The sequence below is a fragment of the Lontra canadensis genome, unplaced genomic scaffold (assembly GCF_010015895.1).
Source record: "Lontra canadensis isolate GAN:19392208 unplaced genomic scaffold, GSC_riverotter_1.0 scaffold6, whole genome shotgun sequence".
In the NCBI taxonomy this organism is placed as follows: Eukaryota; Metazoa; Chordata; class Mammalia; order Carnivora; family Mustelidae; genus Lontra; species Lontra canadensis.
In genome coordinates, this window is record NW_022631000.1 from 33871822 (window position 1) to 33884473 (window position 12652).

Genomic DNA, 12652 nt, shown 5'->3' on the forward strand with positions numbered 1-12652 from the left:
TTCCAATTTACAACCCATTTAAAACAAACAAACAAAAAAAAGCTATGGTTCAGAATAAAACATTTGTACACGAGCTTGTTTTTTTTTTTTCTTTTTTAATTGAAGAAGAAAAGATTTCTCTGGCACTCACATTTAGACACTACTCAGGAAAAGAAAAAATAAATAATAATCACACTGCAGGGATTCCTCTATGAGAGAAAATAATCTTAGTTGCTCAGGAATGGGACAAATTTGATTCCCACTGGCCCACTGAATCTGGCTGCTTCCAATAGGTGTTTTATGAGAGGGAAGGGATGAGAAGGGATGTTTTATGAGAGGGAAGAAAACTTCAGAAAGAAATAAATATAAAAGTAAAAAAAAAAAAAAAAAAAAAAACTTCCTCAGCCCTGTTACTGAAATCTAAAAAAGCTTAAGGAAAACTACTTTGAAAAATTACTAAATGCGGGTGCCTGGGTGGCTCAGTCATTAAGCGTCTGCCTTCAGCTCAGGTCATGATCCCAGGGTCCTGGATCGAGCCCCACATGGGCTTCCTGATGTGAGGGAAGCCTGCTTCTCCCTCTCCTGCTCCCCAAGCTTGTGTTCCCTCTCTCACTGTGTCTCTCTCTCCGTCAAAAAAATAAATTAAAAAAAAAAAAAAATACTAGGGAGGCTCCGTGGCTCAGTTGGTAAGCATCTGCCTTCGGCTCAGGTCATGATCTGGGGGTCCTGGGATGCAGCCCCGCATTGGGCTCCCTGCTCAGCCGGAAGCCTGCTTCTCCCTCTCCCACAACCCCTGCTTGTATTCCCTCTCACTGTCTTTCTCTGTCAAATAAAATAAAATCTTTAAAAAAAAATACTAAATGTAAACTTCAGTGAGATTTAAAAAGATCGTAAGAAAGAATACAAATCAAAACCACAAGGTATCACATCACACCTGTCAGAATGGCTAAAATCAAAAACATAAGAAATGACAAGCGTTGGCAAGGATGTAGAGAAAAAGAAACTCTTGTATACTGTTGGTGGGAATGCAACCAGTGCAGCCAACGTAGAAAACAGTATGGAGATTCCTCAAAAAATTACAAACAGAATTACCATATGATCCAGTACTTCCACTACTGGGTATTTACACAAAGAATACAAAAACACAAATTTGAAAATATACACACACCGCTATGTTTACTGCAGCATTATTTACAACAGCCAAATTATAGAAACAACCCATAAAGAAGATGTGGTATCAATATACACAATGGAATATTACTCTTGCATAAAAAAGAATGAATCTTGCCATTTGCACCAACATGGATGGATCTAGGGCATAATGCTAAGTGAAAAAAGTCAAAGAAACACAAATACCATATGATTTCACTCATATGTAGAACTTAAGAAACAAAACAAACAACAAAGAAAAGGAAAAAAGACAAAATAAAAAGCAGACTCTTAAGTAAAGAGAATAAACTAGTGGTTACCAGGAGGGAGGTAGGTGTGGGGTAAGTGAACTAGATGAAGGTGATTTAGAGTACACTTATCAGGATGAACACTGAGTAATGTACAGAATTGTTGAATCACTACATTATACACCTGAAATTAATATAACACTATATGCTAATTATACTGGAATTTAAAAAAAAAAAAAAAAAGATTGTAAGAAAGTTGTTTTTCTTTAAAATTTCATCCCAGTCTCCTACTTCTACAACTTAGGAGTCAAGATGTGATTATTTCTTTATTATTGAAACCCAAATGTCCTTTTTTTTTTTTTAACTTTTAGTTAAGTTTAAGTCTCAAAATTCAAAAGGCACAAAAGGGTATAATAATAGTTTACCTCATATATGTCTCCCAGCAACCAACATTATTAGTTTCTTGTATATTCTTCCAGAGATATTCTATATGCATACAAGGAAACCTCCCCCACCTTCTTTTTTCCTCAACCTTTCCTTTCCTATTCTTTTACACAAATGGTTGTATGGAACCAACTCTTGTGTTTCTGTCAAATATATAAAAGAAAATCTTTAAAAAAAAAAAAAAATCAAGGGATCCTTACATAATTGTAACTCCTTATATGAACACATACTACTCTTTTCTATAAAGAAATCTCTTTTAAAAAGATAAGTTTCGGGATGCCTGGGTGGCTCAGTCAGTTAAGCTGCTGCCTTCGGCCCAGGTCATGATCCCAGGGTCCTGGGATCAAGCATTGGGCTCCTTGCTCGGCAGGGAGCCTGCTTCTCTCTCTGCCTGTCTGACACTCTGCCTGCTTGTGCGCTCTCGCTCTCTCTCTCTCTCTCTGACAAATAAATAAATAACATCTTTAAAAAATAAAAAAAGTAAAAAGATAAGTTTCTTTTCAATATCTCCCATATCACTCAAAGTTAAGAAAAAGTTGTTAGGAAAAAAAAAAGGGGGGGGTGCCTGAATGGCTCACTCCATTAAGCATCTGCCTTGGGCTTGGGTCCTAATCTGGATGGAGCCCCACCTCAGAATCCCTGCTCTGCAGGGAGCCTGCTTCTCCCCCTGCTTGTGCTCCCTCTCAAATAAATAAAATCTTTTTTAAAAAAATGATCTAGAGAACAAAATTGCATAATTTTGCACAATTACATGACAAAACAACTCACTGAATTTCTGGTCCAGTATTCTGATTCCTGAAAAAAAACTGTATAGATCTTCAAAGTTCCCACCAAGGGTAGTTTTGCAGAGGTAACATTAACACCCCATGGAGACCTGTTCCACTGTCCAGTCCAGAGGCACCTTCAGTGAAACTGAAGAAGGAGGGAAAAAGGAAGTAGGAAGCTAAATTTGAATGTTTGGTTCTCGTGGATTAGCAACAAGGAAGTGAAGGCAGATGAAAAGAAACCAAGATTGCCTCAGATCAGTTAATCAGTAACCTACATATGCCAACACTAAACTAGATCCTTCTGCCTTTCGGTGGGAATTGATTGTTCATTGGCACCTGAACGGTACAAGGGCAGAAGTCTCTTGTGAAGCACAGAAGAACCAGCCACAGAGAAAAGAGACTGCAAATAGGGTAAGCCACAGTTACTCAAGAAGAGGGAAACCCAGAGAACCCTCCAGGGTCGTGTGTTGTACCTGTAGCCAAGACTGATTTCCAAAGCGGAGTCCAACATCCATTTTCTAAAGCTTCTCTTTCCCGCTTGTATCAATCATAAGGAGCAAAGAAGGCCCAGGATGAGGTGTGCTTTTACAGCACGGTTTGCTATTAAGAACACTAGACCAGATGTCTGCTGGCAATGTCCAGGCTCAAGTCCCAACTCAGCTGTGTGAGTGTGGACATTCCTAAACTTCAGTTTCTGCATGGATAAACCAGCTCAAAAATATTACAAATCGAAAACCAGCCCAGTACAACCCAGTCTCAATTTCCCAACAATAAAGCAGAGCTACCTTAGGAGCACCAAAATGTCAGCCTAAGTTTACAAATTTTTAGCAACTATCCAAGATAACTGTGATCTCTAATTTGGAAATCACCCTCTGGTTCATTCCAGCAGTAAGTCTCTCAATACTATTTCAAGAAAACAGGTGGACAAAGGTTATATACGATAAAGACAATATCAAAGTCTTGGGATGCCAGAAAACACACGTTAAAATCACAAAGGGTCCTTAGACCCACCACAATTTGACAACAATCCCAAAGTGATAAATAAGTGGGCCACTTTGATGTGGAAAAGCCTCTGCAGAAGGGAACCTAAACAGCACTCACTTCTAAACAAACAGCAAACACAGTTTATAAACAAAGCCTTGATGGTTTTCTGGAACCAGGCCTGAATTTATAACCTTCTCAACTCCATACAGTGAATGCAGATTCTCCACTCACCAAAAAGCCGATCAGAAACATTTCTAGCTATCTGTACTTCGGAAAGAATTGTGAGTCTGAAAAGAAAACCAACTCTGTTTTTTTTTTTTTTTTTTTAATTTAGTCTGTTTCCCGAGTGGCTATATGATATGATAGAACGGGTAGGCAGAAAGACCTCAGATTCCATGTCAGTTCCATGCTGGTTTAGCTCATGTGCTAGGGAAAAACCTCTGTGAGCCTCATCAGTGACGTAAGATAATTCCTGCCTCTTGATTATTGTGGGCTTTAAAGAGACAATAAATGTCTAGGCACGTGGTTGGAACATATTAATGTTCATTTTCTCCTTTTCTTCCAGAACTCCTTAAAATACTTACTAAATAAATAACCAGAAAATCTGTTCCCCATTATGTTAAATCAATGATGCCAGAATTTCTCAGGCCAAAATAGTCAGTGAAAAAAGAATCTTTTGCATATATGCAAACCTTGTGTTTGTAAGAGATACGCATGTATATAACCAAATATATAATCAGAAGTTGCCCACTCTCAATGTCACGCAATGAAATTGGATTAATCATGACATGGCTGTTGACCGTTTTATCTCTACAACTAAAGTAATTTCAAGTCTACAGCAAGGATTTCATAGGAGCCTGTCCTGGATTTTCCAGAACAGCGGGATCGTTAGAAATCAGAAATGTGGCTCCATAATTTTACAACTATGATGAAGCAAAGGTGCTTAACTTAGTGCATCCAAAATGCAGGACTGGTGAGAATGTTTTTAACTTTGCTATAAAAGTTCTCTTGGTTGTCCCCTCTGCACCCATCCTGTCCTCTTCTACTTTGAAGCGCAGAAGAGACCGTGATGATAATAAGACAAAGCTGTGTAAACTTCTTCATGGGCTTCTTAAAACGCACTTCTAATTCAGCACACCCTACCACAGCAGTCCTCGATTTCTCCTTAAACAAAAATGGTCACGGGTGTCAAAGAGATGTGAGTGAGTGTCCACTGAACTGTGTCTAAATGATTTTCCTTGTGAGCACAGCCAGCCTGGAATAAGACCCTACGAGTGAGAAGAGAAAACATGCTTCCCAGGCCGAGGAAGCATTGTTCAAAGTAATGAGTTCTGCACCACTTGGGCCACACTTCACAGCTGAGTCTGATTTTCCTGAACAAAGACCAATAACCAAATGGGCATGCTCTTCAGCAAGATTCTCAGAGCTGATGATTGTTGTCAAACCCATGAGGTGATGGAAAAAAGAAAAGACTACCGCCTCCCTACCCTTCTGTGTTCTACGAAAGAGGAAGACTTTGTCAACCTTGGTCAGTATTATGCCAGGAGAGTGACATAGCTCTAATGGATTTCAGTAGAGTCTAAACTCACTAAAAATGCCTAGAAGTGTGGCATCTCAAAAGTTAAAATTTGTAAATGCCCTACTGTATTCCTTTAATCCTTCTATCACAATTTTACATCTTTTTTTTTTTTTTTCTCAGAGAAGTAATGGTCATGATCCTTCAAGCATGCAAACTAACACTATTCTTAGAAGGGAGCTGCAGGAGGTTTATGATGTCACGAAACATGGAGTCAGAACAAAGGACTACTGAATCACTCACCTTATCTTCATCTAAGAAATCTGAGAATTACAGGGTTTTTCTGTTCCTCCAAACATGGTGCTGTACTCGTGAAGACAGCAAGTTTTAGGGCCCAGTCTGCACTACAAAAATGTGGGGGGAAAAAAAGTGCTCACAATGCTTCTTACTATATATAATTTTTATCTAAAAATACTCAAAAATGGTGTTCAGCATATTTTTTAAATCAAAGTGTAAGCATTTGCTTCTGAATCTAGATGTAAGATCGCTCAACACTAAATCAACTGTTCTCCTTAAGGGTTCTGTTAAGTATCTGCTCTGAAAACCTGAAACAGCATTGGAATGATTTCAGAATTCAACTCTGACTTTACTGAAGGCAGGGCCTCTGGAATGATTTATCCTGCCTTATATATAGTTTCCAAAAATGTTCATGGACTAAATGAGTGAATAACGTAGGAAACATTTAAGAGTTTTTCGAGTATATTACATTATGGCACATTAACATAAAGCACCATTATAATATTCTATTTTTATAATTCTATCCTTCTAATTATTTAGAAGACTGGATTCTACAAGTAAGTTTAATTGATACTGATGATGTGAGAAAATGTATCTCGAAGGCAGAAGCAAGGACTTTCACAGCTTTTATGCAGAATCTGGTGCAGCTATAAATTCTGGCTCTGCCCATCAACCTTCCCTCTCTTTGTCTGCTTCTCATAGCCTTTCCCCAGCCTTCCCCCAAGCACTCACAATCTCATTATCCCGTGATCTGCTAAACTGCAGTTTACCTCCTGGAACCAGCAGAAACACATGTCACTGAGAATTAGGGAATTGGAGCCAGTTACAAACCGCCAAATAGGGTCACAAAGTATCTGAACCTGAAAATTGAGAGTTTTTCTATTTTTTTAATTATGAGAAAAGGGGGAAACCCAATTGGACATTTTTTAACACTCGCATCAGATGGACTATATCACGTCTTAGGCACTTACAATGAATGGGATGGGAGAGGTAACTTTAACAGCATGTTATTTGCTAATCATCTGAGAAGTAATATTACATTGACTTCATTTGATGGTGGGAGGATATTGTCTGAAAACTTCTACCATTCACAAACACTTGCAACTCTTGAAGGCAAATTGTTTAAAAGCAGCAGACACTGAAAGAGTAGCCCTAGTACTTCATCTAAGGTATTTTTATGCCACACTTTATTCCAGAAAGAGTAACTCCATTTTAAACTTTGATTAGTTATGTTGATATTAACCAGTGTTTCTTTAATAGCAACTAGGCATATTAATCCTGCTGCCAAATACTGATGCAGCCTTAAAAAAATAAGCAACAAAATGCAGCTCCTTCTACATAACCCTTAAGATGTGTACCCTTGCCAAATGCTAACCTGTGTGTAAACAAATGGGATTTCTTAAAAGGGGCAGAGCTGTTGAGACTCACAATTTGAAAGGAAAATGACATGTTTAACCGGAGGCTTGAGAAATCTGACTGGCTCCCATCAAGACTTCTTGAAACATTCCCTGCAGAAGATTAACCCCAGAAATGACCAAAACTGAGGGGCAGCAGGGAAAAACAATCACCCCTTCTGGGAAAGACTTTGTTTCTTTTCACTGGCATTTTACTTTGGTCCATTTTGGAGCTCATCTCTTCATAAACGTGCCATAAGGAGGACACAGGTGCTTGGGTTTGCACTCATCCCACTCACCACTTGCATAAAGGGGGCACAAGTCTGTAACCTTACTCCTCAAGAGCAAGCACCTGATTTTTTTTTTAAATATCTCACCTCCAAGGAAATATATTTTATTCAGTGTTGGTAAGGTCTCAGTGACTGCCTCAATAAGCAACTTCTCACCATTTTCTTTCGTCTAAGATCAAAATGGTTATGCGAAATAGCCGGGGAGGGGGGGGATTGGGGGACAGTCTTCCACTTCCCTTTAGTTGGTTATTGTTTTAATGCTGAACTGCTAACGTAAAAATGAAATCATAAACTCATCCCGAGTTACAAACAACAAAGAAAAGGAGAGAGGGGGGCCCGCCGCGACGCTCGACAGGGGACTGGGTTTAGGGGCGAGCCGGGTGGCATCTCGGACTCGCGGCGCCGTCGCCATGGGAACCCCGCGCAGGCGCAGAGCGCGACGCCGCGAGGCCAGGACTTGCCCCCACCGCCCGGCGCGGCGTCGCTCTGGTGCTCTCGTTTATTCCAGGAAAGGGTAATGGAGTAAATCCTCCTGGCCCTGAGCGTGCCCGGTCTTCTCCGAGAGGGTCCTGAGTGGGGTCAGTGAGTGCAGGAAGAGCCGTGAGACTCCCCAAGTGTAATGGACACCGCACTCCCCTTGCTGGGAAACGCGGACCTGCTCTCTCGGAGCTGTCGGGAGGTGAGAGACGGGTTCCTGGGAGCGCGCGTGTGAGTGAAGCATCCTGCAGCAAAGCTTCACCCTCCAACGGGCAAACCCCACTCACCACCACGGGGGACTCGAGAAGTAAATTCTGGCGCGGGCACACGCATACCCACATCTTCTGAATTACGAGACAGCCCCCCACCACACACACACACACACAAACACACACACACAAGACCCGCGGTGGACCACTTCTCCGCGCAGGGGCTTTGGAGGATCCCCACGCACAACAATACTCACACGGTCCTAAAGAGCGTGTCCCGGCCGGGACTGGAGAGAGGAACTCGGGCCACCTGCTCTTTAGCACACCTGGTCTGGTCCACCAGTCCTCTTTCTCGTTCCGCCTGGTTCCCCCTCAAAGCACTGACCTGCTCAACTTTGAGTGTTCAGCAGTTGACGGATTCCTGGGAGTCCTTGGCTCAGGAGCAACCTCCAAAGTGCTGGGGTGATGAGTTGCGAGCCCTTGTGACTCCCAAGTCGAAAACCCTGTCGAGGGACGGAAAAGCCCCTCAGAAGCGCACTTCTCGCCACCGCCAGCAGAAGCCCCCGAGACGCGCAGGCTAGAGCGGGGCGCCGCCGCCGCAACCTGCTTTCTCATTCAAATTCTTACGCTCACACTGGAGCCCCCTCCCTCCCAGCCCCGCAGCTCTCGAGGAAATCAGGAACTGGAGCGGGAGAGAGTGGACTGGAGCTCCAACCGCCTGCAAGGGCCCCAGCCCGCCAGGGGTAGGGGGGCCGAAGGCTGGACCTGGACCCCTGGGTCCACGCGCCCTTGCGAGGCTCTCTGGCAAGCAAAAGCCAGAAGTTCTGAGAATAAAGTCTTCCTTTCTCCCGCGTAGCTTTCAAAGTTTCCCAAACCCAGGGACACCTCCTCGATACTCAGTTTTAGGCAGTGCTCTCAAGAGCTTCAGTGGTTGTAGGATAAAGGAGTTTGGAGAAACAAAGTTGGAAGTGAGAGAGCAGAGAATGGGAACCGTTTGCAGCTTGCACTAAAGTTTAAAAAAAAAAAAAAAAACCTTAATGAAAATCGCGAACCGTCTATCTTGGGTCACCTTACCATTCTAAGAAAATAGCACTTACTATGCCGTTATAACCAAGGAGATCTGCCTTAAGTAAATTGCAGCTTAGACTGAGAAAGAGGGGAATGTAGGTAACATTCTTATTCCCCGCCCCCCGCCTCTTCTTCCAAAATCTTCTCCTACATGTTAACGGGTCAATTATTCAATCAAATTAATTTAATGGCTGGCAGACTCCAGCACCGAACCTGCGGTAAGAACACAGCCACGGGGGAGGAAAGCCTGCACACAGTAGGCACTCAAATAGCGAGGAAACGATGAAATCTACCGCGCGCACAGATATGGTGACTGACCAAGTTGGTGCGGCTGCTGGAAGGCTGACAAACGCTGGCCTCGGCAGCCACCGTGTGATCCGGTCTCAAGATTCCAGGATTTGCATTTATCAGCCTTCATTCAACCTGCCCTATTGTTAGTTCAAAGCCTGGCTGGGAGGGACTTCGAGACTCTGCTCCTCACTCACCTTCAATTTAAAATTCTCCACCAATAAGAAGGTCCTAGAAAAGCTGGCAGCATAGGGTTGGCAGGGATTTTCTGGGCTTAGTGACAACATAAACTAAAGTCATTTTCTTTTTCATGCGTGAATTTGCTCAGGAAGTTACAAATGAGTGCTCCAGCAGGGAGAGCGGGGCCGGGGCTGCCCGTCTGCTTTGATGGACAGTTAGTGTGGGGGGTGGTAGAACCGTGACCTCTCAGCGCAAGATCTAGGGTTTCACCTTTTCATCCCACTTAGCCGATACCATAGAAACAACCCATTTGTATTATTCAGTTCAACAGAGGCAATTACAATGTCACAGCAAAGCACCATGGGCAAGAAGAAACTTTATCCTGAAAGCAATCCTGGACTCTCAAAAAAAAAAAAAAAAAGCCACCAAAATAGTCACTAGAATTTCTTCATGCCAGGGTACCAGGAAAAATTCAATTTGGGAAAATATATATATAAGGTCTTTCAGCTCCAAAGAAAGAAAGCTCCCTAAATTTTTTTAACATGCCGGGACAAAAATTCCCAGTGTATAAGAAATTAAACAGGTAACTACTCTTCTACCCTCAAACTGCTTCTTGCTTTGCATCCAAACATATGTTTTATAGAGCTTTGTTTTGCTGGTAATCTCCATGGTGAATAGGAAGGCCAAAAAAGAGAGACTAAGAGAGAGAGACACACACCCATCAAGACAACCCCTCACACAACAACAGAAGTTACCCACTCTAAACCTCCTGGGTTTGTCTTTCTTTTATACCTGAAAAACCACAGATGCATGGGTTAAAATAAGCTCAGACACAAAGTTCACAACAAGAGCACTTGGTTTGTAATAGTCTTTATTTTGACAGTTTTAATCAATTTCCATAACTGTATGAACTTCAAAACTTTTCCACTATGCAATATTTCAAACCAACTGAAATCAAAGCAAATACCCATATAATATTTCTGCTTCCTACCCCTTCTTTTTTAAGTAAAGCATTACAGATAACAGCTAAAACCCCATCTCCTGGCCTTTCTCCCTCCCTTTGCGTGAATCATACTTAATCATGTGCTTAAGTGTTTAGGACATATGGAGAGATCCATAAATCTTTTAAGGTACCTTTTCCCTCTGAGATTTTTTTTTTTAACTCCATATATCAGAGAAAAATCACCAACTAAAACCAGGAAAATATTGTTACATTGCTCAGTGTTTAGAAGCCAGACAGAACTATCCCCCCCCCCCCCCCCCCCCCCCCCCCCCCCCCCCCCCCCCGCCGCATGTCCCCCCACCCCTGCCGCTGGTGACAAACAGAGGGAATGATAACAAAGGGATTAGACAGTGGGTAGTAAACAGCCTCTCTAGGTTACACAAACCCTTCCATGGTTACCGAATAGTCAATAGAAAAAAACAAAACAAATAATACCCCCTTCCTTCACAGCCTACAAGGGAATCAGAAAAAAATGGGATCTAAATTCACACTTCTTTGGGCAGGTAGAACAAAGGTCCTATATAGTGTACCTTTTTTGCATGGTCTCTTGGTAACCTAAACTACAATCTTTCTGTAAGAAGTAACCCCTTTTCCCAGCATAAGGGACTCCTGCTGCTATGCTAGCTCAATTCAAAGTTGAAATCAGCCCTGCTGAAAAGTCTGGGGTTGAATCTTCCTTGCTTCTCTGTACAAGGGGACCTCTCTGTGCAGCAAGTTACGGAAAGCCCTTCACAGCAGTCCTTTGACTTAACCTCCTCTGTGCAGCAAAAGGGCTATGAAAGCACCGATTTTTCTTAAATGCCATTTACTGGTGAAAGACATCGTTCCCCACCCCCACTCTCCTCGGGCTTCCAGAGCGATGACTCTCATTAATTACACTGGCACAGCACTGCCTGGACTCCCTTCTAAGTAGTTGCCAGATTTCCACATATCACCTCTGCCTTGATACAGAATGTGCACTGACACAGGGATCACAGAAAATCCTGTAAAAGGTGCCTGATAGCTGGGAAGATGATTGATGTGCTTTGAGGTGGGCCTGCCACGCTGCACATCAGAAAGGGTTTCTTAGAAAAAAAACTACACTAGGAATCGGGTTGAAAGTCAATTTTTCTAGCTATGCAAAAACAGTGCTTTCAGTTGCGAAAACAGCCATATTTAAGATATTCGAATTTAATCAGCAATAATCTTCAAGTTATATTCAGAAAGCAAGAAAGTGAAGGAGATGAATATTATCTCTATTTTAATCAAGACACCAAAAAGTCACAAGAATAACCAAAGAGCTTAGCAATTATCAAGGATGAGCTGGAGGTCTCCCAACACAGCTTTCTTGAGTGCTTGCCATGTACCAGACACTATGCTAGATGGTAATTCTTAGCTAGAATTCAGATAATACTCCTGAAGTACAGAGCAGTAGCTCTCCTCATGACCTTACTTTTAGATACAAATAACAAAACCTCAACTCACACTAACTGGAGGAAAGGAGCCAGTACTGACTCCCAACTTACAATGGAGGAAAGGATAGAGGCTTCAGGAATGACAGGATCCAGGAATTTAGAATCATCATTTCTTTTCCATATTCATTCTCTTTTGATCCTACTCTTCCTCTCCCTGCTGTTTTCAATGTTTAAACCTTATTCTTTCCTATTACATATGAGCTTCTATAGGCTGGTGGGTGGGAAAGCATTACCAGGGACACCTCCATGACCTCAGCTAGCAATCCCAGGGAAAAGAGAGGCTTTTATTTTATTTTATTTTTATTTCACCATCTGTAAATAAGATTGTAGGAAAGGATCCCAATTGACCTGCTTCAGGTCATGTGTCCATCCATAGGTCAATTAATGTGGTCAATAACAAATAGAGTATATGCGTATCCAGTCTCTGATCATACACCCAGTCCTGTAGACAGGAGGTGGGGTAATTTGAGTAGCAGCCCCACCAGAACTATAAGGAGTCAGGAAGGATTTGGTCCCCATAGAAAGGAAGCTGCTCTTCCCAAATGAGGGTAGGAAGGGATTCTGGTGGATAAAAAGAGCAAAGGTCCCAACTGTGCCATCTCTTGAACCTGCCACCAAAGAAAGCCATCAACACCTTTGTATAGATCCCTATGTGTATGACAGAGGTTTAAAAAAAAAAAAAATGAGAAAAGAAACTTCCAGCATTCATTAGGAAGAACGGGGGAGGGATGTCACAGTATGAATGCCACCGATCTTTCCCTCCCCAGCTACAAAAAAATTCATCCCCAGATGTAGGCAACTGTCATGCTAAGCTGGAAACAGAGAGAAAAGAACATAAAAGCAGGACAGCTGATCTTGGGAAGAGTTGCTTCCTATTTGTGTTTTTCACTTTTTATCACAGAAAT

At 42.2% G+C, this 12652-nt stretch overlaps 1 protein-coding gene across 7 annotated transcripts in view; it reads right to left on the reverse strand.

Annotated features, from left to right (window-relative positions):
- The window catches only part of PLCH1 (phospholipase C eta 1), a 218913-nt gene extending 210567 nt beyond the window's left edge, over positions 1 to 8346 (reverse strand). For 6 of the 7 annotated variants that reach the window (XM_032852566.1, XM_032852565.1, XM_032852561.1 and 3 more), the window contains exon 1: positions 8140 to 8346. The gene's annotated coding sequence lies outside the window, so the exon portion shown is untranslated. Of the gene's footprint in view, positions 1 to 2588; positions 2733 to 5390; positions 5492 to 7155; positions 7205 to 8139 lie in introns of those variants that run through there. The other variant, XM_032852560.1, reaches the window with a different exon arrangement.
- Between the last annotated feature and the right edge of the window lie 4306 nt (positions 8347 to 12652).